The 26,580-nt window shown below is 45.2% G+C and overlaps 1 long non-coding RNA gene across 1 annotated transcript; it reads right to left on the bottom strand.

The window, feature by feature from the left end:
* Positions 1-12,599: 12,599 nt before the first annotated feature.
* LOC144146804 (uncharacterized) lies at positions 12,600-24,831 on the bottom strand. The gene is made up of 4 exons (XR_013317712.1): positions 24,658-24,831; positions 16,677-16,766; positions 13,798-13,851; positions 12,600-13,097 (listed from the first exon to the last, which is right to left on the bottom strand). It is a non-coding gene; the product is annotated as an uncharacterized LOC144146804 (long non-coding RNA).
* Positions 24,832-26,580: the final 1,749 nt, after the last annotated feature.

Here is a 26,580-nt window from a genome sequence, read left to right on the forward strand (position 1 = left end):
GGGTATCACGGTTAATACGGCAGATTAACAATTGCTCTTTCCTCACATCGGTCGTTGTGGTCTTTGCCGAACAATGCTGTGAAGTCGAAAGAATGATTCTAAATAAAATTGTGGTTACGAGAAAGAGAAGAGACACTTTATACAAGGTAAGAGGAAGACCTATACGCCAGGAGCTCGACAACGGCTGGCTCTTTAAAAACATATTAGGGATTCTAGATTTTGTCGCCTGGTTTATCCTGCTGCTCTTATTTGTGTTTTTTTACGTTCGGTTGATGTTGAAGTTTTTCTATACCAAATTTTACGTGTGCGTAATCTTTTCCTACATTGAAACGAATATTTTTGCATACTCATGTCCCAAGAGCGATTAAAACTACCGTGTTTGCTTTTTAACCACTACGCAAACACATCATATGCTTCATAAGAACCCTCCATAAGCGTCGACAAGAGCGTCAACTTCAATTAACAGTAATTTTTCGAACAAAGGGAACAAACCAGAGACTAATAACCGATAACCGAGGAACAGCAAGACAGGTACAAATTCTAGGCCTTCTTGCTACAGGTTTGTCTGCTTTGCTAGAAGGCGTTCCAATTCCCTGCATTCATTTCCACCTACATGTGAAACGTTTTTTCGACCTGGCGCAATGCTGCGGACTATACATTATAAGAGGATATCAATATTCATGCATTTGCTAGGGTAGTAAAAATGTAGGTTCAGTTTTGAATAGTCCTTCGGTATACTCGGCTTCAGGCTTTCTACAAGGGCTTTCTACCAGTACAGATGTTAATTGAGGCCAACCTCAGTATAGACGTTTATTGACGCATGATACCATAACATGGTCGATTGAAACTGGGAGGTTGGGCTCATACAAGGCCCGGACTACGATGTGGCCGTGTTCGCAGTATAATCGTGGTTTTGAATCTCGCCCAATATGGAAATCTTTAAACCGAAGAAAAAAAAAACACTTACGAATTGCACTGCTAGTGCTTGGAATTGCTATTTTTTGTTCGTATTTTAGAATATTTATTACGGAATAGACAATTTTTATCATTTCTGCCGTTACGCATACATTGCTCCACAATTTGCTGTTGTTTTCCTCTTATTCACAGAAGGGATCTTCGAAACATGTACACTCGTCCGCTCCCCCCCCACCACAAACTTCCCCCCTTACACACATGTTTCTATGCATCTATATATATAAAGTAATATTTAAATACAATATTTCATTGCACTGGACCTTAGCAAATCTAGATTTTCCATGTACCTGAAGAAAGGTTGAACGGTACATTTCTCACAGCCCGCGTTTATATCTTCCACGTATTCAAATATGCGGTACACACAATTGTATTCAGGACAACAACAGTAGTTTTCTTCATTTGAATGCGTTGATTATTACATGCGATCAAGAACACAAGAGAAAATCACAAGACGAGCGTGAACTATCAACAATTTTATTCGCACAAAATACACACCAATAATTGTAGGTACGGGCGAGCGTAAAGAATACCAAAGTAAGATGTGTTCGCACGTGCGATTCTCATGCCATGCTGTTTTCAATAAGCTTGATGGGTCCTTGGGACTGGATATAGAGGCTGCGCTCACAAGTTCATCCTCTTCGGTGCAAATATATTAGACTTCGACAATTTATGTTTTTGTGCTGTCTGTATGCTCTTCCACAACGCATGCGTTTCGAAGCGCAGCGTGCAGTTGCATTGTTTTCAGTGCGCGGCGAGGGCTTCTTGGGCTTGTGAATGCTTGCATGAATTCGACTTCGTGCGAGTTTATATGTCCTTCGCGTGAAAAAAGCGTTGGGTCCTTAGTTCGGCGGATATATTATTCGCAAAGTTTATTAAACGCGCCCGTGGTGACAGGTCAGTCCGGCGGTTTCAATAAATAGATATTTATGAAGTACACCTTGATGGGAAAATGTCCGGCCGGTAGCGAACGAAAGGTGAACGGCCGTATTTAATTGTAGCCACCATAAACTGGCGAGAAAATAGAGGCGATGAAACGCGTCAGGGCCCCCGCCAGCCGCGGGTTGTGATTCAGCGACAGCAGCACAAGGCAGCACACTGCCCCGGCCGTCAGAAGTATCAGGCACGACAGCAGGCGGCGGCCGGCGGACATCGCGCGCTGATGCAGGTGCTCGTAGTCCACTTCTGGCGGTGGGGCCAAGTGTCGTCCTGCAATACGGCAAAACGAGCAACGTTCTTTATTCCGAGAATGTTTATTCGCATGCACTTCTCGGATATATCATCACTTTCGTCGTATGCGTTTTTTTTTTTCACTTTTGCCATCGCGACACCGACAAACGGGAGAAGTGTATTACGTTTGTAGAAGTACAGTCTCTTCTGACTCTTGTAATCAAACCGCATTATTGGATTTTTGATATGTAGGGACATATATTGTTGCTTAGAAAATACTGGAATGGTAAAATGCGGAACACCCATTTCGCACGTCTACCAGCGCCTTCACAAGAAAGAAACGATAATACACAGCACGAAGCACGCCGTACGCCATCGCCGTGGGCTATTTGGGCTACGCTCAAATTGTAACTGCCTCAGGCATCCGCCACGTTGCCGAACCATATGAGTTGATATGCTTGACATAGCTCATGTGAGCCTAGATTCAATGCACGGCTCTGAATCTTTAAATACATATTGTTGACTGAGACCTCTTGATCAAGCTGAAAAAGAAGAAGAACGGAGGTGTTCGAGGAAGAGAAGGAAAAAAGAAGAAGAACGGAGGTGTTCGAGGAAGAGAAGGAAAAAGCGTGGACCTCTCCTTGTTTTCGCAACCACCGCTCCAGCTTCCCCTCCGTCTTCAGAGCCAACGCTCTTCGTTAAATAAACGATTTAAGAACGTAAGGACGGCTATTTATTTTTTATTTTTTTGTTTATTGATGTATTATTTATTTACGTAAATATTTATTTATTACGGCGGGGACCGATATCACAAGGAACATGAAATATTGTATAGCGGTGGGGAATGCAGGCTTCCTGACATTCAGGCATGGTATTTAGGACGCAATCTCGTCTTCCACACAGCGATGAAAACGATGCCTGGCCGGACATTGGCAGCGGGAATACCCCTGCAGCACCTCCCGTGCTAACAACTTTCAAAATATGCCTGACAACGCTTCGGCTGTTGATCATCATCATCATCATCATCATAATCACCAGCCTATTTACGCCACTGCAGGACAAAGGCCTCTCCCATTAACCTCCAAATATCCCAGTCCTGCGACTGTTGATACTATCACCATAATCATCATCGTATATGTCGTCATAATATTCCTCGTCCTAACAAACATTAGCCCTCACCAACATCACTGAGTTATTTCCACTGCAGGATGTCCTCTTCACACTATTTTATGGCCTTGCCGCACAACGTTTCGGAACTGCACCTTCCAAAGCGGGCGCGACTTTACCCTAGGCGCTGAGAGGGCGCTCCGGTCGCGAGTTGCGCTGTGTCGGCGGCTGCGGCGGCGGCTCTCAAGCGGCTCCGGCGGCAGCGTTGACGGCGGGCGCGACCGGTCCGCTGGGCTCAAAGTTGCGGCCGCGGTGTAGTTGCGTGTCTACCCTACAAGTTTCTTCTTTCCGTTTGCGTTTGTCTTCGCCCTTGTGCGATGCGCGAGAAACTTGCCTTTTCAGTGCATTCGGTTTGGAATGCTATGGAACAGTGCGGCCGCGGGTGGGGTGAAAGCATTTTGTGACTCCGTCAACATGCTGTGTTTTCTTTCATGTGCTGGGCTTGGTGCAATGCCGACTTGCGTAATTCGCAGTCGGCTGTACGAGATTTTGCAGCCCACATTAGCAGTGATGCTTGTGAGGAGGCAGGGCACATGCATCGTGCACGGGGCGCATGCTTATGCCCTTTGCAAAATGTACAACTGTGAGTAGGCGGACGGAATGTAGCTCTAAACTATCATTAAAAGAAAACAGACTAACGAACAAAAACAAAAATTATTAATGCTAACAAAATATAACTAGAAACATACAATTTAAATCTCAACACAAAACTTCCTAATTTATCCAGTATTTTGTGTTAGCTTTACCCGCGGAACAATTTGATTTCTTTGAAACTACGAAGGATGCGTGGATGTCTTTCATAAAGGAAGCATGCATGCTGCGAGCATGCATGCATGCAGTTGCTGCGCATGGTTATCAGGAAATATCATTCGTGCTGCAAAGCACTCGCGTGATTGGCATGCCAAGCGAAATCGTGTGCGCACTCGTCAGCTAATGCTCCGCGAAAATTCATTTAAAATGCTGTCGTTCTTGGTATTTTAGCCCCCACTAAAAATCACTGGGCGTACGTACATCTCCTTGCATAATCGACCCGTTTCAAATAACTCGCGAACTGGAATAGCGCGGCAACAAAATGTTGAGAAACTTCCAAGAACAGTTATTTCTTTCAACCCGAGTTGCCGCGGGGCGGAACGCCGGCATTTGCATGATGGCGAAGGAGTCCAAGAGCGAAAAAAATCACTTGACCACCAACCCTACGTAACGTGTTACGCCACGTAGTTTTTTTTCCTGCGGGTTATGTTATATTTCTCTGCAATTCTTTTTTTTTTTTCTCTCTCGCGTGCGCTGCGTTTGCACTGCGCTGCACGCGCTCTCCGGCAAGTCGACGTTCGTTCTCATGTGGTGCCAATTATTCGTCTCTGTGCCTGTTCTAGTTTCAAGCGCACAGAGCTTTTCTTGCGCGCTGACATCGCAACGCTCATATGTGGTTTACGTTATGCTTTCTTTCCGACTGGAGCAGGACAGCGAAAACCACTATAGTTAAGCTCTCCGCATGTTTGCTGTGCGTGCGTGGATGGGCGCACACATCTGGTAATTGTGTACATTCTTGATAGCTAACAGCTACAATAAACAGAAGACAACGATTTTTTTGCCACTTCTGTGGTTCTTCCGAGTTCACTCTTGCAGAAGAGCATGCACATACACGTGCTGGAGTCGGCTGAGCTCAAAGTTTTGGCGTAGTTGCGTGTCTCTACAAGTTTCTTCCCTTCGTTTGCGTTTGTTTTTGACCCCTGTGCGCGAACCTTGCCCTTTCAGTGCGTTCAGTTTGTGACGCTATTGAACAGTGCCGATTTCATCGAGGATTTCATGACTCCATCAAGACGCTGTGTTTTCTTTGATCAGCCTGGCTTACCGCAATGCTAACGTGCTCCCCACCTGGCTGTACGAGCAGATACAGAAGCAGCACTCAGAAGTGTCACTTTTTAGCGCCGTCATCGGATCCATATATCTTTTCACCCAATAGAAAAAGAGCGATTCCCCTCGCGGTCAAAGAGATAAGCAAAACGCGCAAGGTATGTGGACTTCATTTTCGCGAAGAGCATATTGCGATTATTAACGTAAAGTCGTCGAGTTCGGCCGGGCTTACTGGGCACCGAAGGAAGGCGCAGTTTCCGTTAACTTTCCCCACCTTTCCAGCAACTTTTTGAGGAAGCAGACTCGGCGGCGGTCTTCGAAAAAGAGAAATTAAGGAGCGTCTGCGCACGAACTACGTGACTACAAAAAGAGAGCCCTTTCCCTAGGAGCGACAAGAGGAGCTCTCCAAGGCGCCCGTTCCCCAGCATTGCACCGATTTTGCTCAGATAGTCGAGAATAGTGCGGCAATACGGCTCCCAGCCAACTGGAGAACGGCAGCATTCGAAGAAGAACCGGGGCAGCGTCGGCAAATTGTTTTTTACTAGGCCGGAAAGAAAGGGACGACATCACCTATGTTGTCTACGAAAACGGAAGCTGCTCCAACAGTCGTGTGAGGAAATATCATTCGTGATGCAATAAATTTGCGCAATTGGCATGGCAAGAGAATTTGTGTGCACGCTTGACAGCCACTGCTACGCGAACGTTCATTTAAAACGCAGTCGTTCTTGATATTTTAGCCACCGCTTCAAATCCCTGGGCGTACGTACATGGCTGCTTGCATAATACCGTCTGTTTCGAATAGATCTCGAACTGCAACGGCCGCAACAAATTGATGAGCAACGTCCGAGAACAGCCATTTCTTTTGCGGTACTCAGCCAGACGCGGCGAGGACCGGAGATGTCGAGTGGAACGCTCCCCGCTAGGAGACGACGCTCGCTCTCCTAGCGCAACTCGCAACCGCAGCGCCGCGGTGGCGAGAGTCGCGGCCGGCCGCCTTCTCTCCATGGCCGCGGCGGGGAGATACGGAACTGAAAAAGTATCTAAAAACGTTGTTGCCGCAGGCAATGTCCGTGCCTATATTGTCACATATTTAGAAGTCCCATCCTTCAACGGAGTAATCGGCTTTCCTCTATTTCTAGAGCCGTGACTCGGTGGCCCTTGTGTTTACGGGGTGCCAAACCGGTTTGTGCAGAACATGGACGGCTCCACTCAATTCTTGCTCTCGATATGGCCTAGGGTGCGTCCCACCCGAGTCGAAAAGTTTCGGTCCTATAATTATTCTCTGGACTCCTGAATTAATCATATACCCTTTTATTATTAGGAGCTACGATAATGATCATTATTTACGAGTACTCTCAGCATGGAGAAGATGTTTAGTTCGAAGAGGGCGCGTTGCCTAATGACTTGGTACCTAGCACTTAGACCTGGCAAGGTCAATAGGTGCACAGAGTGCATGTATGCGCATGGGTCGCCTAACAACCATGTGCGCTTGGGCGCACAAGGGTGGTGCGCCGGTTGTGTGTATGCACATTTGCACGCGTATGTATGCACGCGAATGTATATGAGCACGTTGTTCGTAACACGTTCTCCGTAAAACGCTTTTGTTTAAATTCAACGTATCTACGCAAATTTTGATGCGATAATAACTAAGACACAATTTTGCAGAAAGTAAAGGGATTTTAAAAGGAACGTCCCGGCAATGTCAAAATTGACAGTAGAAGGTATCAAGAGATGAATTAGACGATGCTTGTGGTAAGCCTTATCAATGACACAGCAGCCAGGAGGTAAAGTTAGAAGGGATCAGGTGCTGCGTTGCTAGCATTTAGAGCTACAAGGTATCCAGCGAAGTTGTAGACACCATATATGTAAACATAAGATCACTTGAAGAAATCACTACACGCACCTTGTTCGGCATCCATATTGCCAAGAGGTGAGATGCTGCCGTGGCCGGCTGGGTTGGCAAGGTCTTCGCCGCCCTCACTATCTTGGGATGGTGTGGCAACGTCAATATCGATAACTGCGGGAGCTTCGGGTGAAAGCGGCGATTGGAAACCCGGAGGACGGTTGTTGGCATCGTTCATAGTGCTGAGAATGACTCTTCTTCTGCCTTTTGTTCGTTGATTATGATAATCATGATTACTAATTCAACAAGAAATTTCCTCTGGGGACAAGTAGGGATTGTCCACCCCTTTTCGTCAATTAAGGTAATCCAGAGCATTTCTATCTAATGCTGCAAAAGCAATCCGTCCTTGGCTATTTAGATTGAGTTTAGCGTTCTCACTTATCGCTATTGCTTGACAGGTGAGCCATTGGAAGCTATTATTTGAGGTAGCGTAGTGGGAACCAACTGGTTTCTACAGTGCCTTCTTGATTGGTGAGCATTCAAAATGTTTTGGTTACCACGAGGCTTGTATAGGTTAAACAGATTAGCCGCCTTTGTAAATCAGAGGGAAAGATGATGACAGGAAAAATGTCTTTTGGACAAGCTTTTCTAGCGAAAAATACCCCAAAAACGCTAATATGCTTTGAACGGTGTTGTAATTCAGGAATTTAAGACTGGGCCAGTGATACCGTGTGGATAACTAGGCTCATGGGGCACATTTTAACATCTTTAAATTTTGTTGTGACTTTATAGGCTACGTGCATAAGAGAAATTTTAGGCTAAAATAGTCCCGGGAAAGTCCAGCAGGATTTAAGGCGATATTACGCCGCAGACACATTTAGAAGTATGAGTACGTGTTCTTTGTTTTATGGCTCTCCACAAGTGGTATTTGAAAGAAATTAGTATCGCCGATAGTAGGCAGTGTGAAATAAATGGCGTTCGACACGGAAACATTTTCTCGAGGAAATTGAGTCTTCTCACGTGCTTTAAAGGCTAAAACGTGATGTAATCGTCAACGAATAGCGTACTGCTACGTAGTATGTGCGTCCCAACCCTTTCACCACGTGCCTCTCCTGCTCAAATATGCCCCTCAACATTCCCTATTCGTTGGATAGCTGGGCTACTCCTCCTGTGAGCTCCTGTGCGACGCATTGGCGTTATTTTTTGTAGCACATCAATTTTGCACGGTACAGACAGCTAGCTGTATCGCCGAATGCCCGTGCCACACTTTCATTCTCTAGCACGAATTCCAAAGGCACTACCTAACGCAGAAAAGTCTCGTTCATCGCTTTCGTTTCGTCATCGTTTGGTGGAAATTATTTCTGAACGCTTTTTTACTGCTACGCCATGCGTCCGTAGTTTTCTTCATATTTTGTTTTTCGTCCTGGTGCATAAATTGCTCCACAAAACCAGACTGGCACAGGCCTCAGCTTTCCCAGCATCAGAAATGTGATAACGCGGCTCATCTACATCGCCCCTAAGCTTACTCTCACCAAACTGGACGCGGAAGCCATCGATCACCTCATCTGCAAAGCTATAAAAAGATCTTTATCTCCTTGTGTCCACCGCCAGAACTAAAATGCTTCAATTAGGCAATCACAACTCGGTCGCAAAAACCAGCAGGACTGGTACTTTTACAAGATCTGAAAATATCAACCCTTCAGACCACGGACCGAAAAGCTCTTCCCCATATTCGGGGTCAATTGATTGATATTCGCCCTGTTCCCAAAGCCATGCATCCCAATTTGCACTCCGGTGGTGGCCATGCCCGTAGACAAGCCCAAGAATGAATCTACGGAAACAATCATAATGTTTTATACACGGATGCGAGCCGTTACTCCAATCCGTCCCACCATATAGCAATTGTAACTACCAAAGACAAGATGGTCAGCTGCGCCTCAATCAAGACCACATTTATCTGGTCGGGGAAGAATTTGCTGTGGCCCTCTCCGTCACTCGAACTCCCGCAACGATTGCAGTGTCGGACTGTCAAGCAGTCTGTTGTAGTTTTGTGGCAAGTAACGTGGCCTCTACCACGAGGAAGCGCCTCACTCAACACGTCGCCAACCAGAAAATAGGCATAGTGTGGACCACCAGCTACTCTTCACTAACGGGTAATGGCTTTGCCCCTAGACAAGCCTGCGAACTTTTCTCCTAGTCTGCAGAGGGAACACCGAGTCTCGTTCTCTTGCTCACATTTCAAGACATCACCAACATTACCGCACCTCAAGACACAATTTGCACCACCTCACCCGCAGCTTACTAAAAGAGAACAAGTAATACTGAAAGACTCTCGACAAACACCTTTCCTCACCCAACTTGGTTACGTCAGCCGCATGTAAATTCTGCCCTAACCCATGTACCCTAAGTGATATTGTCACGTTGGCAAATACGACGCAGTTGTCTTGAAGGAGAAACAAGTTTATTGGAGCAAACTTGTGCTCCCCTAACAACTAAAAAAAATACAGAGGTCGCGAAGCGGTGGTCAACCAAGTGACTAGCACAGGCGAGTGTCGTCGAATGAATACCGCGGCGTCTGCTCTGCAGGCTTTTATCTTTCGGCGCAAGTGTTTCTGGAAACGTCGATTCACATCCAGAACATTGCAGATCACAGAAGATTATTCTGGGCTAGTGACGTTAGGGCGAAACAGTCTGCTCATCTGAATGTGATAGCCCGTGCGGCATAAACGTAAAGAATGTAAGACGCGCTTCGTTTGGAACGCAGATAACACAGCCGGGCGTCGCCCGGCAGTAAAAACAAGCAATAAATAAACAAACCCATACATGGTTCGCGGCAATATGATCTTGGGGTGCGCACACAACCCAGCCCTAGAACGTCTACCCACTACCCTTTCCCTTCCTTAGCTGTGGAAGAACCTGACGGCCAGCGCTGGCTTGGCTGCCGAGCAACTCTTGGTGTCCAGGGCTGAGACAGCAGGGTCGTCTTAAGGTATCATGGACTAATGGACCACTCCCACATCACCAGGCTCAAAATAAAGTTTTTCCTCGCCCTTCTCCTCCTTCTCCCAGCATCAGCGTTCTTCGCGGCTGATCAGCAGCGGTTCTACTTACGTACAATCACGCTCAGTTTTCATGCGGCGCGCTATATTCTTTAACTTCTACGTTTCAAATTGGTAGTGTTGTGCAGCGGAAGAGTGCTCCTGAAAGCTTCCAATTTATGTGCGATCCCCCGAGTGGGTAGGGGTGGAGAAGACATGAATCGATCGTGTTGTCATGTTTTTGTGGGAGAGTCTGTTTCTAGGTCGTTTCGCAGCGTCACCTACATAAAAGGCGGTTCCAGCTAACAAAATGTCATTTCAACTAACCTTACCCAAGCTAACCTATATAAACCCAATCCTAAACTAAGGAAAGCCTATTCTAACCCAATCTGACCTAACCAAACCTCCGTTTTTTTTTATAAAATTAGGGGATGCCATGAAACAACCTCCAAAAACACTCTCCCGTTCCGTTTGCTTTTGCCTTCTTTTTTTCTTCTTGCGGTAGTAAATTACTGAGATTTGAGCAATTGTCGTATACTCCGCGCTACCTACATTTTATTTGAAGGGATAAATACACATGAAAATTTGCACTTTCCTGTGACGGTGGCGTCACCACACCCCTTTTTTCTTCAGTTGTTTGTAGATGATCTGCCTCACGAGCGAAGGTAGCCGAAGAATTCGGAAACGTGGTGATGGCGAACGCCAAAGCAAAAAGCAATCAAATGAGCTGTGTAGCGCAGTTTAGGAATCACGCAATGCCGGGGAAAACCAGCATTCATGCCATACCTGGAGATAGGAAAGCCTAGATGATTTGGATAACTAAGCAGGTGTCAGCAACACAGTGGTTGTTTGCAGTAGCCACTTGACGGAAGCTGACTTCTTTTGAAAGTTTGGTTCGCTCTTTCATTATTGATGCTGTGTTTTTGTGCGAGACGAGTGTGTCGTTTGTTAATTGATGGTCTGCAGCCACTTAAACCGTGAGTGAAGAAAGGCGCCTTACCACCACAAAACATTCCTGTGCGCACGCACGAAAAGAAAGTGAAGTCATGAACCAACAGGAGAGCGTCGTCGTTCTTTTATTAGCGTGCTGTTTTTAATAACTACTGCATTCCAGTGGCATTTTGGGCATTGTTGGGATGTTGGTGTTTTTTTTGTATTAAATGGGATTACTGTTTTGAACTTGCTGCTTTTTTTATTCCTCAAACCCCTACAGGAATGGGTGATGTACGGATTTGCAATGAGTAAAGAAACGTGTTACTTTACTGCAGCATCATCGTTTCGGACAGTGCCCTGAAAGCACAGCTCAGCTAATGTATCGAGGCTCTGCCGTAAAGACATCAGCGTTTGATGTTTTGTTCCGGCATTTTTATTACTCACTTTAACCCCTGTAAACGCCACTGCCTCTTTTAGATGCGACACAACTCTTTGACTCGCCTTGTCCCTCCATCCATCCGTAGTCCGCACGCCTCACCCCATTCTCCTCACCACGCCAGCTGCGCGGTAACGCCGCTCTCACCGCAGCGCAATCTTGCGTTAGCGCCCGCTCCCCTCGCCATTCCAGCTGTGCGTCAGCGCGCGTTAGCGTTCGGTAAACAGATGCGCATGCGCTACTCTCTTTCACTCCCCTCACCGTTAACGCGCGGTACATATAAACGCGATAACTGCGCAGCTCCGCTCAGTCGCTCCACCGCCGCCGCTCCGATGACATCCGATGACCACCGATGATTTGAATGGAGACTAACAGGTCTGCTACCGCGATGGTCGGCGCAACCGTAATAAGCACCGCCCAGATGCGTCCCATCACCCCATGGTTTCCCCCGCGGAAAGATGTGGTCAATTTTTTTGTAAACAACAGCCCACAAAGTTAAAACATATCAATATCTACACTCACTTTAGAGATAAAAGCCTCTAATGAAAACTATGTTTCAGTTTAGGTTGTTTCTACTGGCATCTACTATAATGCGCGGCTCGTATCCTTGAGAGAAATTCACAACTGCAAAGAAGCCCTTTTCTTAGCCTACCTCCCGCCGACTAAGGATAAACTATGGATGCTAGTTATTGTCATTCGGGGTGTCTTTTAAATGAGTCAGGGTAGTCTGATTTCTTGCTTTCAATTTACTACTTGTGAATGGTGCACTGAAACATGTTACCCATAACCATCTGCACCACGCGGCTGACATAAACGTCAGTTCAGAAGGTCGCGTTAAGTTTTTCCCACGTTCAGGTATTTTCACCAACGTGCATAACAAACAGCAATTTTCAAAATTGTACTGTCACTTACCACGCCAGGTTTCAAAATGATTTTCTTGAGTCCTTCGTGCGCGCGTTTGGCTCCGTGCCTTAGAATAGAGGGTCACAACCTCTATCTCCCGTCACATTCTTGCGAGAACCGTGTGCGGTCATTTTACATTTTGGAAAAAAAGTTTAGGCCATGAAGTTATTTCTATGGATAATCTTTATTACCGTACTTCTCAACCTTGCATGTCAACGGATATCATTACGAACGCGCAGAATGTAAGTGCGATAATTTTATCACTGAAGAAGCACAACCCACGTGAGATGGTATTTTCCGGTATTTAATAAAGTTTGCTTTAGAATACAACAAATTCTCTTCAATGTAGCTTTAGGCAAGTGTCCAAGCGACCCTCTTCCAGGAATGCTTTTCTATCGGGCTGGTTCAGCTGAACAGCCATAACCTCCTCCACTGCCATCAGCACCGGCGTCGTTTTAAGGTGCCGCATCCTCAGCTTCACCAGTAGCCTCCGCATTTTCCTCGCCTTCAGGTTCACCGGCCTCTGGGGCTTCTCCACCAGCCGGGTCTTCGGGACCATCTTCAGAACCACCATTCGAAGGTGTATCTCCTTCTACGTTACTTTCGTCGCCTTCAGGGGAAGTTGCTGCATCACCTTTGGGGGAAGTTGCTTCTCCTTCTTCTGTCGATTGCGGTGGTGGTGCAACGTTTGGCTTAGCTTTGCCCTGAGTGATAACGGTAACTTCACCATTAGGTTTTACTTCGACTTTGGTATAAGTTCTCGCTCCTCTATTTCCTGGCTCTGCAAGAAGGGAAGTGGCAGAGGTAAAAAAAGACATTAGCCCAATCGGTGAGTGCATATATAACAACATAACAGGATACAACCGTAATAAAAAATGACAGCAAAGCATATTTCGACGTTTAACACCAAAGACGAAGCTCGGTTTTCACTGGTAATGGTCACTGGAAATAAATGGATTGATATGAAGTAGACTGACCGGACAATATTAAATACTATACCTTTCAAGCTAAGAAGTTCTTTTGAACGCGCCTGATGACGCTGTATTTTTAACATGTATACGCGAAGATATGACCGCAATAACAGGGCTGTCCATTTTGTATAGGCGTCTTTCACGTTGATGTTGGTAGCAGTCCTCGGCCAAGCTTCTACCGGTGCGAGCGGGGCGTACGGCGGCTTTTAAAAATGCAAAAGTTGTCAAAAGTAAAAGATATATACTCTCGGTCTTCAAAGACAATTTTGTCCTTTGCACATAGAATTTCGTATGTTTACTGTCGATTTTTTTTCCAAGTATCCTATTGCAGGTGAAATTCCAGTGATTCACACCACCCGACCCCAAGCCGAACCTCAACACTCAAGCCGAACCTCAAAATAAAATTGCGGTTTCACCACATGACGTAATGCAGTGGAATTGAACCGCCCAAGACATCTTTTGGCTACGGTAGCTCGTGGTTGTTTCAGAAAGGAAAATATCAAAGCCTACCTTTCTCGTGGGGAGCCGCTGCAGCCAGGTGAGGAAATACCATTGGGCATAGTGCTATAACGCAAATGGGAAAATGTCCATCAGTGCACAAGTCATAATTGATGTCGCGCGTGCCGGCTGACAAGAAACCTGACACGGCGAGTGATGTAGCGGAGGAATTACTAACTGAAGACGCAAGGAATAAATCTGCTAGATGTGTTCCAAAAATAAAAAAAATCTTGTTATGGCGCTGAAATTTCCTGTCCATCCTCTTGCAATATATATCCCCTCCTGATGATTAAGATTGACGACAGCCGGTGTTCATTTTTCTTGCTTGTTAAACAGTTCAATTTTAAATAAACAAGTCCTGTTGGTTAGAATAGAACACCCGCCCCTCCTAGCAACCCATATATTCGGTCAACAACGCCTTCTGGGGATCAAGTCTCTCTAAAGCCCATTAGCATCTCATTGAAAAGGTTCGAACAATGACCCACCATAAAGCGGCAAACAGCACGCGTAGACGAGGGTAAGCAGAAAAAAAAGGTGGTTAAAAGAAGTGAGCTAAAATGAGTTTTCCGTCAAAGAAGCTGGACATATACCCGTCTCAGCTAAAAAAAGGGCTCAGAAAATGAAAGAAAACAAGCCCTGTTCCCGTCCTCAGTCCGATGCATAGCTTCGTTAGCATATTCTATATTTTTTATGACCGCGCAATCGTAGGCATCCTGGTGCATTTGTGTTCAAGGTGGTTAGGTTCAAGCGCCTGAATCACTTCAGGTATATTCTTGTATTACCTTGAAAATTATACCGCCATACCGAATCAGCGGAGCGTAAGAACAATTTTTAACATGCAAGGATTGTAGCCCCAAAACAACAGTGCTTTTACAGAGGCTCTTGTGCTCTGCAAGGATATCGTTGACGTCTCTGGCGTTTCCCCAATATAGATATTGCCGCAAGTGATGGACAGGTAGTAAAACAAAGAACTTTTCTTTACCTCAAAATAGTTTTTTTTTGTAGTTTTTGAGCGCCGCACATCTCTCGCCTTGCCATTCATGTCCGGCAACGTCCACAACATCACACGCAAGAAAAAGACACCAGGCAAAAAAATTGTCTTCATCCTCATGGTGGTGCCCTAGCGTGTGCAAAGCACTCCCCTTCTTTCTTTTCCTGTCGCGGGGCAACAGGTCAGTGGAAATTAGGACTGCAATTTTTTGCTTGACTGTTGGTGGGAGAAGGAGGAAGGCGTGCTGCCCCAGTACGCGATTGCATACGGGAACAGCGAGGGACTGCATGCATTTTGCATGCCGTGGTCAACCCGGTCTGGCCGCTGTCACGTAAAAGCATGGACAGAATTCAAAATGAATTCTTCCAGGCATAGTTCTGACCACTGTCATGTGCAGGGTGAGAGGAAAGAGCACGAGCGGATGGATACTACATGGCATCGCAGTTTTCTAGCGGGAAAACAAGGCAACGGGCGAGCAGTCTTGGCTTGGTTGTGCTGGGCTGGGTGACTACCGGTCTCAGTACTCTATCTGTAAAAATTATGGTCGCCTCCGTCTGACGACGTCGATGGCTGAACACAAAGCTTTCTCGTGACGGATTTTTTGGCTGTCGTCTTAGTTTTCCGAATCGCTTTGACCATGTCACAATGGAGCAATCGGAGAGATGCTGGCTTCATAGAAGAAAGAGACCCATGTTCGATTCCGGGCACCACACGCGTTCATTTCTTCCGCTGCCCCCCAAATCATTCATCATCATTGCCAGACAAAGTTGACTTTTCTGGACGGCGTTTTCGTGATACAGGCGCATCAGTCAGAACACTGAAGCTCCGCTTTAATGTCTGCATACTTTGCACAAGTTGTAAATATAGGTTTTCCTCCAAACGCAACTGGTCGTCGAAATCACCACTGCCTACGCACTGTAACAGAATGCAGCTCAGGTTGCGCAGGCATCACCAACTCCCCCACGTCTTCTTTTACGGTGGAAGGCGAGCTTGTTAATTACTGCCGTAGTCGTCAGAATCGCTTCCGGACTAGGCACGACAACCAGCGCAAGGTGTTCAGTACTTACATACTGATGAAATACGCGTGCGAACTTCTTTACACGAAAGAGGGACAAAAAGAACGTATTCGCTGAGTAACCTATATGGCCATGGCTGACATCTGTCAAGCGGGCGTACAACTGGCCGATTGGCATGTGGGACCGCTATGTTTGGTTGGATAATAGATCGCAATCACTTGTTTTAAAATGGCAGTGGGGGCATTTTGCTCCTGTGGAAAGTTAATATCCAAGTTTAGAATTTCTAAAAGTTTGGCATGTTCTAAATTTGGATATTTCCAGTGCACCTAAAGCTAGCTGTAGATTTTTCGGCAAATATCTTTTGGATGAAAGAATGAACGTACAGCTATTAAAACGTTTAGGCAGATAATACTTCTCTTCACTTATTTACTATGAGTTTGAGTTACGTGACACATCATCGTTCGCTTCAGGTAGCGAACCTGCGGCATAGAAAAACTTTGGACTTTAGTGTCATAAGATATGGCTGTAGTGGATGAATTGGCTGTCACGTTAAAAGGCAATCACTTCAAGTAGCTATAAAACCGCCATTTTATGCAGCTTGATTTTTTACAGTATCTATACAGTGTCTGAGTCCCAAAGTAAAGGTGCATAAAATAATTAAAGCCTCAAAAAATAGTCAAGTGCGCAAAATAAGAATTGCAATTTGAGCCTCGTAGTTCCTTGGCGGCATCGCAAAATGGGTTGGAGGTATTTATTCAAACACGTGCAACATGCATAAGGTCCTCCCTTGACTCACCGATATCGAGGTATTTTTTGCACTAAGGCGCCAAGGGTTTTCAGAAATTTAGCACGGTTAAGCCAAAAAACAAACAAAAAATACCTACCGAATACAGCAACTGCCAGCGAAAGGGTGGAACAAGGAAATCTGAGGGAAGGAAACATCTTTTCTGCGCCCTTTTTGCCGTGCGTAAAACCTGCAAACATACAACAATATCATCTACCATCTGAAAGGCTCTTTGTGCACAAGCAAGTCAAATGTAGCAACAAAACCCACCCGTGAATTCATGCGTCCTATTGTCAATAAGAAATAAACACTAGTTTCCCGCCCAAAAAGGTTACTTGCTCGTAAAATTCAGACTTCGATATTATCTGAGACATTGTCTACTAGTAAAGGGTGATGTAAATAAACCAGAGTGCTGCACAATTGAAGAAACTCTGTGTGCGCCGAGTTTAAAGTCCTAAATGGGGACTTAAAGTCTCAACAGAAATGGTAGTGTACAATGTGGCGAATCTACACATACGTGAAACCGACATACATGCAAGCAGTGGCGAGTTTGTCCAGCAATACCTGACATCACAAAGCGAGTTGAACGTCAGAATCCTTGTCACAAACACGTTCTCAGTCGCAGCCTAAGTTCCCGATGTAAGCAGAAATGAGTGATTAGTGTGACAGGTGTGACACGTGCGGTAAGAATCTTCTGTGAAGGGTGGTAACTACTGGTTTGCCGGTTTCCGAATGGTAACTTTTACGTCACGGGTGAAACCCGCCGGTGTCATTTTGTCGCGGCTGTAGTCGTAATTTGGAATCACACTTTAACGAACCGCCGGGCGAGTAAAGCCTTTGGTGTTGATGTTGCTTCCGTGCTATTGTGACGGGTGGCCTTGGCGATTTTAACGTCTCCACACTTGCCTCCTGCAAAGCCCGAGTCTCCTCAACCGTAGGCAAGTATAAGCTCGGCTGCTCTGTTGGATGGTATCGGCTAGGCCGAATACAAGTTGCTGTGTTTGTTGGCTTCCATCGCGACGGGGAGGCGCAATCCGCGGAAGCGACAGGATCTTGCAGCGCACGAAACCCAATGGCACGTTGTAGCGCGCCACAGCAGAAGCTGCTCCCGAAAAGCCGGGAGAAGACGCAAATGATGCTTCACTTTATATCCAGCTTGCACAAGATAAGCTTACTACTGTTCAACACACCTCCATTCGCTTTTTAAATTTCATAAGGGTAATAAGCGACTAAGATTCAATTGCCCATAGGCATGAGGTTGTTTGCTGGTAGCCGCCCTTTTTGATCGACTGATTTTTTTTTAAATTTAATTTCACTACTACCAAATTGCTTAGGCGCGAGGTCGTCATATTTCCAATTTTCTCTACGCCCCGAGTGTGCTCCTGCGTTGGGTAGGAGAAGCTATGGTGCAGAATTGACATTTTGGAATAAAAATTGTTTTATATTGTGCTTTTTCTTCTTGCGTAACTCAAAGTGAGATTGGGCACGTGACACAATTACGATGCAAAATTCTTTGTCGGCGCTAAAATAAAGTTAAGATTGGCAGCTGATTCACAGAAACTTGACATCTTGCTTTTTATTTGCAAGTATACCTTCCTTATCTGCTCAATAAGCCCTGATGCTTTCTGTGCCACTAATAGCCACGTGTTTCACGTACAATTGCTCGAAATCCATCTAACTGTCAATTAAGATTTTTTTCTTTCTAGTCCCATCAAGCTCACCGAGAACAGGAGTATCTAGAAAGGACATCCTTCATCGAAACTTTGCTGTTAGGAATTAAACTGTGACACAGCGCTTAAACGAGGACAGTAAGAGAAGACAAAGACACGAGTGCTTAACTTCTCTTACTTCTTGTCTTGGTTTAAACGCTGTTTCACAGTTTAATTATGAACCAACTAACCCAATTCTAAACGTTAGTTGCTGTTAGCAATTTACACCACCCAAGGCACCTTAATCTGAGTTTTGCGCACCAAGTCAGTGGGACCCAACAGACTGAGCGAACCAATTATCCCCCGCCTTATTGACACTGCATTCGCCTAAGAGTTTTAATGGTCACTATTGTCTTCTCATAATCTGCCCCTATAAAAGTCATTTCGCGTTTCGCGATTAACTTTTTTTACGTAATGCCTACTGTTATACGCGGTTGTGTTCGGCATGTGCCCTTCGGGGCGTAAATTTCACTCTTATGCATATACTGGTTGTCGCAGCTATAATCCTCCAGAATTTTAAAACCAGCAATGGCCCGAATCGAAGAAAACCTGGTCCAGTAAAGTGGACCACCGGTCAATAATTTCTTGGTTGATAACACATAAATAATAATTGTAATATTTCTCAAACTTCAAAAGTACAGTCGTGATCAATAAAGTGTTGACGAGGAACTTGTAGCTGCCCACGAGAGGTATGTAACTGTAGTATTTTCTGCGACGTCCAAATTGCGTACTTAGTTATTTCAACTGGTAAACAAACCCCGCGAAATTAAAAAAAAAAACACCCCATGACAGCACTTCCTCCCGCGTTACAAAACAGTGCCCTCGAAAAGTCTGCCTCTGAGTTAGCCAAAATGAAAAAAGGAAAGAAAGACAGAAGAAACTGCGACCGAGTTTGTGCCTTGTCTAACACAGGCTCACAGCCAAACGTGCTGTTGCTGCTCCTTCCATGCCATTATCAAGGTGATGCGCTGTATCTTTGGGCGTGTACAGGCAATGCATTTGGTTTCAATCAGCTTATTTGAGGTCGCTGGTTTAGGAACTGGGTGGGAACGCGGTCACGTGTTTTTTTTTATATTTCGCAGGGTTGCTCTTTATCAGTCAAAATAAACGGGTACGTAATAGTTTGTCGCCAAAAATAGCGCAGTTAGATGCCTTTCCTTGATATCTAGAAGTGCTTCATTGACGATTTATTGATTAGGACGGTACTTTTCAAGTTATACAATTATTTACAATTAATTATTTAAATGTTATTACCGACAAAAATTAATGACCACTGTTCCGCTGTACGGGAAACATTATGCACCAGGTTTTCTTTGAGTGACGCCATGGCTCTTTTTAAAATCTTTGTGCAAAATAGGTTGGGACACATGGTATATCCGGTGCCTACCTTGCTGACTACTTCCTAAAAAGGTTTAGTGTAAGTAACAACTGATGAAAGTCATTTGAGGGTGGGCTCTATAGATTGCTAGATTGTTCTTACCACATTACGGCGCTATATGCCCATCTTATTTATATTTCCGGTTCACAATCACTTAATTCCGACCCTCCCACGCTACACCCAATAAAAGGACATTGTAATCTCTGTCGCCTTTTGCATCATACACGAATAGATTGATTGGCCGTATTCAGAATCTGCCCTCCTCTCTACGCCTTTCCCATACCTTCTATATAATCACAATTATGATTCATTCTCAGTATTTTAAACCCTTTGGTCAGCATACAACAAATATTTCAGTTTGTTCCTTATAACGCTTGAACCTAAAAAAGACAACTCGTCACGGGACTTTCCTCCCTTGCTCTACTTCATTGCCCTAATCCTTCTGGCAAATTGTGCCCTGTTTTTCGGTGTGCTCCCTGGTGTACAAGGTTGCGTGTTCCGCCAATATTTATTCCACCCCACCGTCGTGCAAATTCCCCGTATCTTTTCAATGATTTCTAGTGGTTATCCTTGATCGCGGGTAAGCAACCGACGGGCCGCGGGCCTCATGCGGCCCTCGGGGCAGCATTGCGCAGCCCTCTGCACGTCGTCAGAACTTCCGCCCCTCCCCTTGCCACCTACAATCCAAGGCCAACACGCCAGTTTTGGCCTCCAATATTTTTAGACGGAAGACAAGAACAGGGATTTGACGCTTAAAGTTGGCATTGTCCTCTATCTTCAGACTTCGCCAAATTTTTGACAATTATTGTCAAATAATATCGATAATTTGCTGAATTCTAGATATTTTCCTTCTTAATTTCTCTCCCCCCTAATTTGCCGACCTTCCCCCCCACCCCTCCTTGTCGGCTTGATGCAACTCAGCCCTCCAACTCAAAAGGTTGCCGACCGCTGTCCTAGATCATGAAGGTGCACACTCCTCTCCTCGATTAATTTCATGCCACATTGCTTGTTCCCTGCCCGCCGTCGTGTTTCGATTTTTTAAGGCCTACACGTTTTTGTGCACCCTGTCGCTGTCGCTTTGGACTGTATGCCGCTTATGTGCGTTATCCTTCTTATTTATTGTCTTTGTCCACTTGCGAAGGACCCTCTGCCCCGCCTCGTAAAAAACCTCATGCAGGCGAGTCCTTTGAGGGCTGTCTCACAATCGCACCTGCTAGCAGAAATGGGCGCACTTGCTCTGCATTGCCCCTTACAAGAATGAGAGCCGGATGTTCATGCTGGTATTAATGACATGAAATTCACTGGCTTCACTAGTCACTAGAGTTCGCGGGTCACAAATCACATCTTACGCTCGGGAATACCCAGTCGGATAATATTGGGTGTCATGCAATGTACCGGTACTTGCTGAGTGCGAGTTCCGGTGTCGTTAATTTGGACCATGACGACAAAATTCACGTTGGTTAAAGTAGAAAGGTTGTTTTGTCTCGATAACAAGGATAACGATTTCATCATAAACTTCATACAAATAAACGAAATATTCAAGAACAAAAAGAATTTTCAACAGCGGCGAATCCCAGCCATTTCCCGGCAAATTTCTGGGACGTCACAGGTTTTGAATGTTCGATTGGTTCTCGTGTACTGAAGCGAGTGCCTAAATACGTGTCTGGGAAATTCTCATGGGACCTATAGTTTCATTTGACCTTGTCGCTTTGATGCTGACGTGCAGTTAGCATACTGATACATATGTCTTTAGTGCCGACCTCTAATGCTCACTCCTTCTAATGTGACGTCACTGTGGCGTGAAATCTGACAGTTGTAGAACATGTCTCGCGTTTGGTTTGCCAAGGAAACATCTGCCGTGGTGGGAATGAACCTGAGCGAGCTACGAGAACTTAGTTCATTCACATAGAACCAAGTTAATTTTCTTTTAGTTTTCATAGATCTCCTCCACTTTACCACTCCTTTCTGTAAGTCCTCCCTCTAACCTGTGCTCCCCCTTGCCAATCGATAATGTTCTTCAGCTCTGCTGGTGCTTTTTCTAAAAGTAGCTTTGTTGTCCTTTTTCGCCCTTCCCCTTTACATTAGGCCACAGTAGGGCAAGTGAGCCGAGATGGCTGTTTGCGCTAAAAGGTTACGTGCTCACTGATATGACCAACGATGCGGAGCTGGTTCTGCATTGACATCAACCTTCGAATGTGACGGAAATTTATTATCCCCAAACCACTTCGTAACAACAGACACACGACCTGCATTTCATTCCGACTTCGGTGAAGTGATTCAGATGGCGCAGTTGGACTTAATCAGAACCAAGTAATAATGTTCGCCTGTTTTCTGCCCAAAGCAGAGTGCCAAAGCGATTTCCTTTGAAGATAAGTTCCATATTTCTTTGTTTTCGGCAAATGTCGTGTAAAGGCGATGGTCTCTGCCGCCGCGACTACTCATCCCTCCCTCCTTTCCCCACGTCCCACCCTTCAAGCTATTCCCCTCCTCCCAGGAAGAATGGAACTGGAGTTTGCGTCCTTCAATTCAATTATCCGACGCTCGCACGTCTGGCGAGCCATCTGCTCGGACTTTTTGTCAAAGTTCACATTGAAGCATCCCGAAGAGATGTCTATTCAGTTTTTATTTTATGTCACTTGGTAAATTTTTTAATGATGATTGTCCCCGGTTTCTTTATTAATTAAAAAAGATGTTGTACCATACTGTCCTTTTCGCACGAACTGCTAAGTGTGCATAATGCTTGCTTTTCGACAAACAATGTTGATATGTATGAGGGAGGACGCCAGTTTTGCCGTTTGGAAAGGTCTGGCCGGCGTATACGTTTTTCACGTTTTGGCCAGCGGATGAATCAAGTGGCAGGCAGACAGATAGACTCAAAATTTTCCGCTTAGCAGCTTACGTAACTGCAATGAGGTTTGAAGTGATCGAAAGTTACCTAAATCATTCGCATGGGTACTTAAAGTGTGCACGCCTTTTTAATCCTGTTTTAATTTTGCGTGCTTTCTGAAGCACGCGAAAAGGAATCGCAAGCCCGACAGGTCTGTTAGTCGGGATCGGTGATTCATTGCCAGGGGGCGTGGTGCCAGACAAGCAGGGTAGCACCATCTATGGGTAGCATGACGTCAGTTGAGGAGGGCCGGTTTCCGAACCTCGGAGCAAGAACGCGCGAGTCAGAGCAGATGATGCCTACTGGCTTGGCGAGCGTTACTCTTCTCGTGATCGTGTTGGGCGACGCGGATAAAAAGCAAAGGAAAGTGTCTAAAAAGACGTATCCACAGCCAAAGGTGTGTCAGCAAAATACAAACAAGCGTCGTGAAGAAATTAAGGTGCCTAAGAAAAACTCGGAAAACACACCAGTGAATTCGCACCTTTACAGATCCGCAAAATATCATACCCTAATTTTGTCACAACCACCATCCTCATAATCACCATCGCCACCAGCATCACCACCATCAGCAGTCGCAGAATTATGACCATCATCATCATTACCATCAGCCTTGTTGTGTATACTGTGGAAAGAACGTCTCTCACAAACATCGCCAGCCACATATACAGAGTGCTCGCTGAGTAGACCGTTTCGCCCATATATTCGCAGCTCATTCGTCCACCGAGTCCCTCGCCGAATACCCTTCAATTACGGTCTTTTGGCAGCCACTCCGTTAAACGGGGGTGCAACTGTTGTCCCTCATGTGGCTGCCCTGACCAGCCCATGTGCATTCCCTTCGCTTAATTTGAGTTAAAATGTCTTCCACACTAGTCTGTTCCATAATTAACGAAGCTGCCCTATAATCCATCGGCGTGACCCCTATAATTCTTTTTTTCCGTTGCCAGTTGGACCGACCCACCGTGGTAGCTTAGTGGCTATGGCGTTGTGCTGCTGAGCACGAGGACGCGGGTTCGATTTCCGGTGGCGGCGGCCGCTTTTCTGATGGAGGTGAAAAGTCGTAAAAAGGCCCGTGTGTACGAGATTTCGGCACCCGTTAAAGATCCCAGGTGGTCAAAATTAATCCGGAGAACTCCACTACGGCACGCCTCATCGCCTGCCTTGCGTTGGCGCCTTAAACCCTACAATCAATCAGCCAGTTGGACCCATCTACGTTTCCTTTGAAGTCGCTTAGTGAGGTCCCAAGTTTCTACTCCAAACATCATTACTGAAAGAAGGCATTTGTGATACACCAGCTTTTGAGTAACAGAGGAAGCCTACTATTCAGGATATCAGAGTCCGTACAAAAGGAAGCCCACCCCTTCCTTATTGTGCAAGTGACTTAGTTTTTGTAATTGCGATCAGCACTTATCACTTGCCCAAAATAGACGTAATCACTTACTTTTTAACAGATTTCCTTACGTACTTTGAAGTCACGTTGGTAGCTATGTTTCGTAAGTTACTTTTCTTTAAACTGGGCCTAACACACTAGACTAGTGCACTGATATGATCTACAGAAATATTCGTCAAATCAAGGGCATGTGGTATTGATGTCTGGATTGATGTTTGGTTTTCTCTTTGTATCAAATTTTCCTTCGTGCTATGATTAACATTTTAACGTGCACGCTTCACCATTTTCTGGGTGGCATCTCGTAGCTGGCAAAATTGTAATATTTAAAGAGGCCATCGATTGTTTAATAGGGATGAACGCAAGCTGTGTGTATATGAGACGGCAGCAAGAACTTGTGGAATATTGGTCGACCAGTAAATAAAAAATGACTTTGTCACATTGCAAAAGCGGTAATACAACCACATCAATTCATTCTCTAGGTTGTTGCGAACTCCTATACTCGGTTACAAGATTTTAGAACCCAGCAAATTCCAGCAATCGGCCAAACAGCAATAACTCTGCCACCATGGTTTGTACTGCAAACTTTATTCGACGCCCGTAGATGTCACCAAACTACCTCTTTTCACTGAATGGTTCTTACGGCTCCTTCAAGGGTATTTAAATGGTCTAGCAAACAACAATAATACCGAAACAAGTAATGTTGAGAAAATACCTACTTACCAAGTTTCCAAACGAAAACCTTCTTTGGCGCTTTTAGACTACAGGCACCAAATGTGTTTTACCGATGGTCAGTAGAGGTTTCAAGCGGAATATTGGAAGACAGAGCCGTGGCTTCACCTGGCAGGTCCTCTTGCCTATAGGATTGTTAGTGCCAGGATTTTTCTCCGTTTATATTTCTTGCAGAGTCCTAAGAGAATACCTGTCTGCTGACGTCAAAAGCTTAGGCAACCACGCGGTGCTGGCTGCAAACCGTTGCGACATAAAAAATACGCCAGCTGCTGGGGCCTTCCAAATAATATAGGAATATATAAAAGTGCACTCTTTCAGAGTCACGAGGTCATTTTACACAAGACCTTTCTGAACAACCAGCGTGCGTTCCGATGATAGAGTGAAGAACAAAAAAGAGGAAACGCTGGGAGGGAACAACTGTGTATTGCCTAAGAATACCTGAATTAGGGGTGCAGGTGGTAAAGAAGGCAAAAAATAGCATACAAAAAGACGTTTAGCGTTGCACATCAACCAGTAATTTTCCTCTATCCTCACGGAACCACGTTTTCTGTGTGCGCATGCGTCGCACAAGTCATACGAAGACTAGAACCATCGACGCGGGTCTAGAAGAATAAAAAAGTACCAGTTACCGCTGAAAAAATCGCACTTCAGTTATCTTTAAAACTATTTACACCGTCGTAAGGACAAGCACTGCACAGAAGCATGATATGTATTTTGAGGAAATAACAAAAACATTGCGTGAAATGGAAGATTATATTTTCTTATCTGATTCGTGATGCTTTATGTGAGTGTGAAGATAAAATAACATGTCTCGGATGAAATATGACTCAGAGGAAAGCATGGTTGTGATTGTGGCTTTCCTAAGTGCTGCGCAGTGAAGCTGCAGATAGGTGAAATCGCTTATAGATAGTCGTGGTTGTGATGAGACTATTCTCAACAAGCTGTTAAATTCATCCGAACGTTTTGAGGTATATTACTACCACACTACGCAAAGCATTTCATCTACAACAGGTAGTACGTAAGAAGCCAAGCGCTGCATAAAATGAAAAACTGCCAGACGAGGATGAAGCTCGGATATGCCTAATGCAGCATTGTTGCAAATGTAAGCACAGGTAACCGCAATAGTAGCTTGGAACGAGGGCGGACTCCTATGTTCCCGTAAAGTATTTAAAGAGTCGTGAATAATCTGTAAAAGACGATGTAGAAAAAAGGTAATTGAAAGTGTCACCAAAACTGAATTTGTCATGTGCTAAGATAACAGAACAAGGCAGTATATAATAAAACCAACGCTTGTTCGTGCGATGGAGAACTGACCCAGGTTAGGTATTTTAGGAAACGTGCCTAGAGAGACACCTGCCCTGCCTTCTCGTGCTGCCGCTGGCATCGGTCGCCGTGGATGCCGGTCGTCTTGGCCGGTATGGCGATCGTTTCTTTCTCCTGCGCGAAGACTATGACGCGTTCTTTCGGGGCGCTTGCACCTCTTCTCGAAGTTGGTTCCCTAAAGAACATTCCTTTAAAACGGGAATCGCTCTTCCAAAAAAAACATTCCCGGACGAGTATATACCGATACAAGTATGAGATTTTAAACGCTAGCCCTTACAATAAGATATATATATATATATATATATATATATATATATATATATATATATATATATAACACAGAAATAAGGGTTGGCAGCCAAGAGAACCTCGGAAAGCAAAGGGGAGGCTAGGTCATTGAAACAGAGAAATAATTTGGAAAGAAAGATAGCGGAGAAAAAATACCAGACCGGTATTCTGGCGGTCATGGGTTCGGATCCCACCTGGCGGGCATTTTTTCTCCGCTTTCTTTCTTTCTTTCCAAATTCTTTATCTGTTTCAATGACCTACCACAGCCTCCCCCTTGCTTCCTTAGGTTTTCTTGGCTGCCAA

Source organism: Haemaphysalis longicornis, unplaced genomic scaffold (genome assembly GCF_048455015.1).
Source record: "Haemaphysalis longicornis isolate Haplotype H1 unplaced genomic scaffold, Haemaphysalis longicornis Haplotype H1 scaffold_7, whole genome shotgun sequence".
Lineage (NCBI taxonomy): Eukaryota > Metazoa > Arthropoda > Arachnida > Ixodida > Ixodidae > Haemaphysalis > Haemaphysalis longicornis.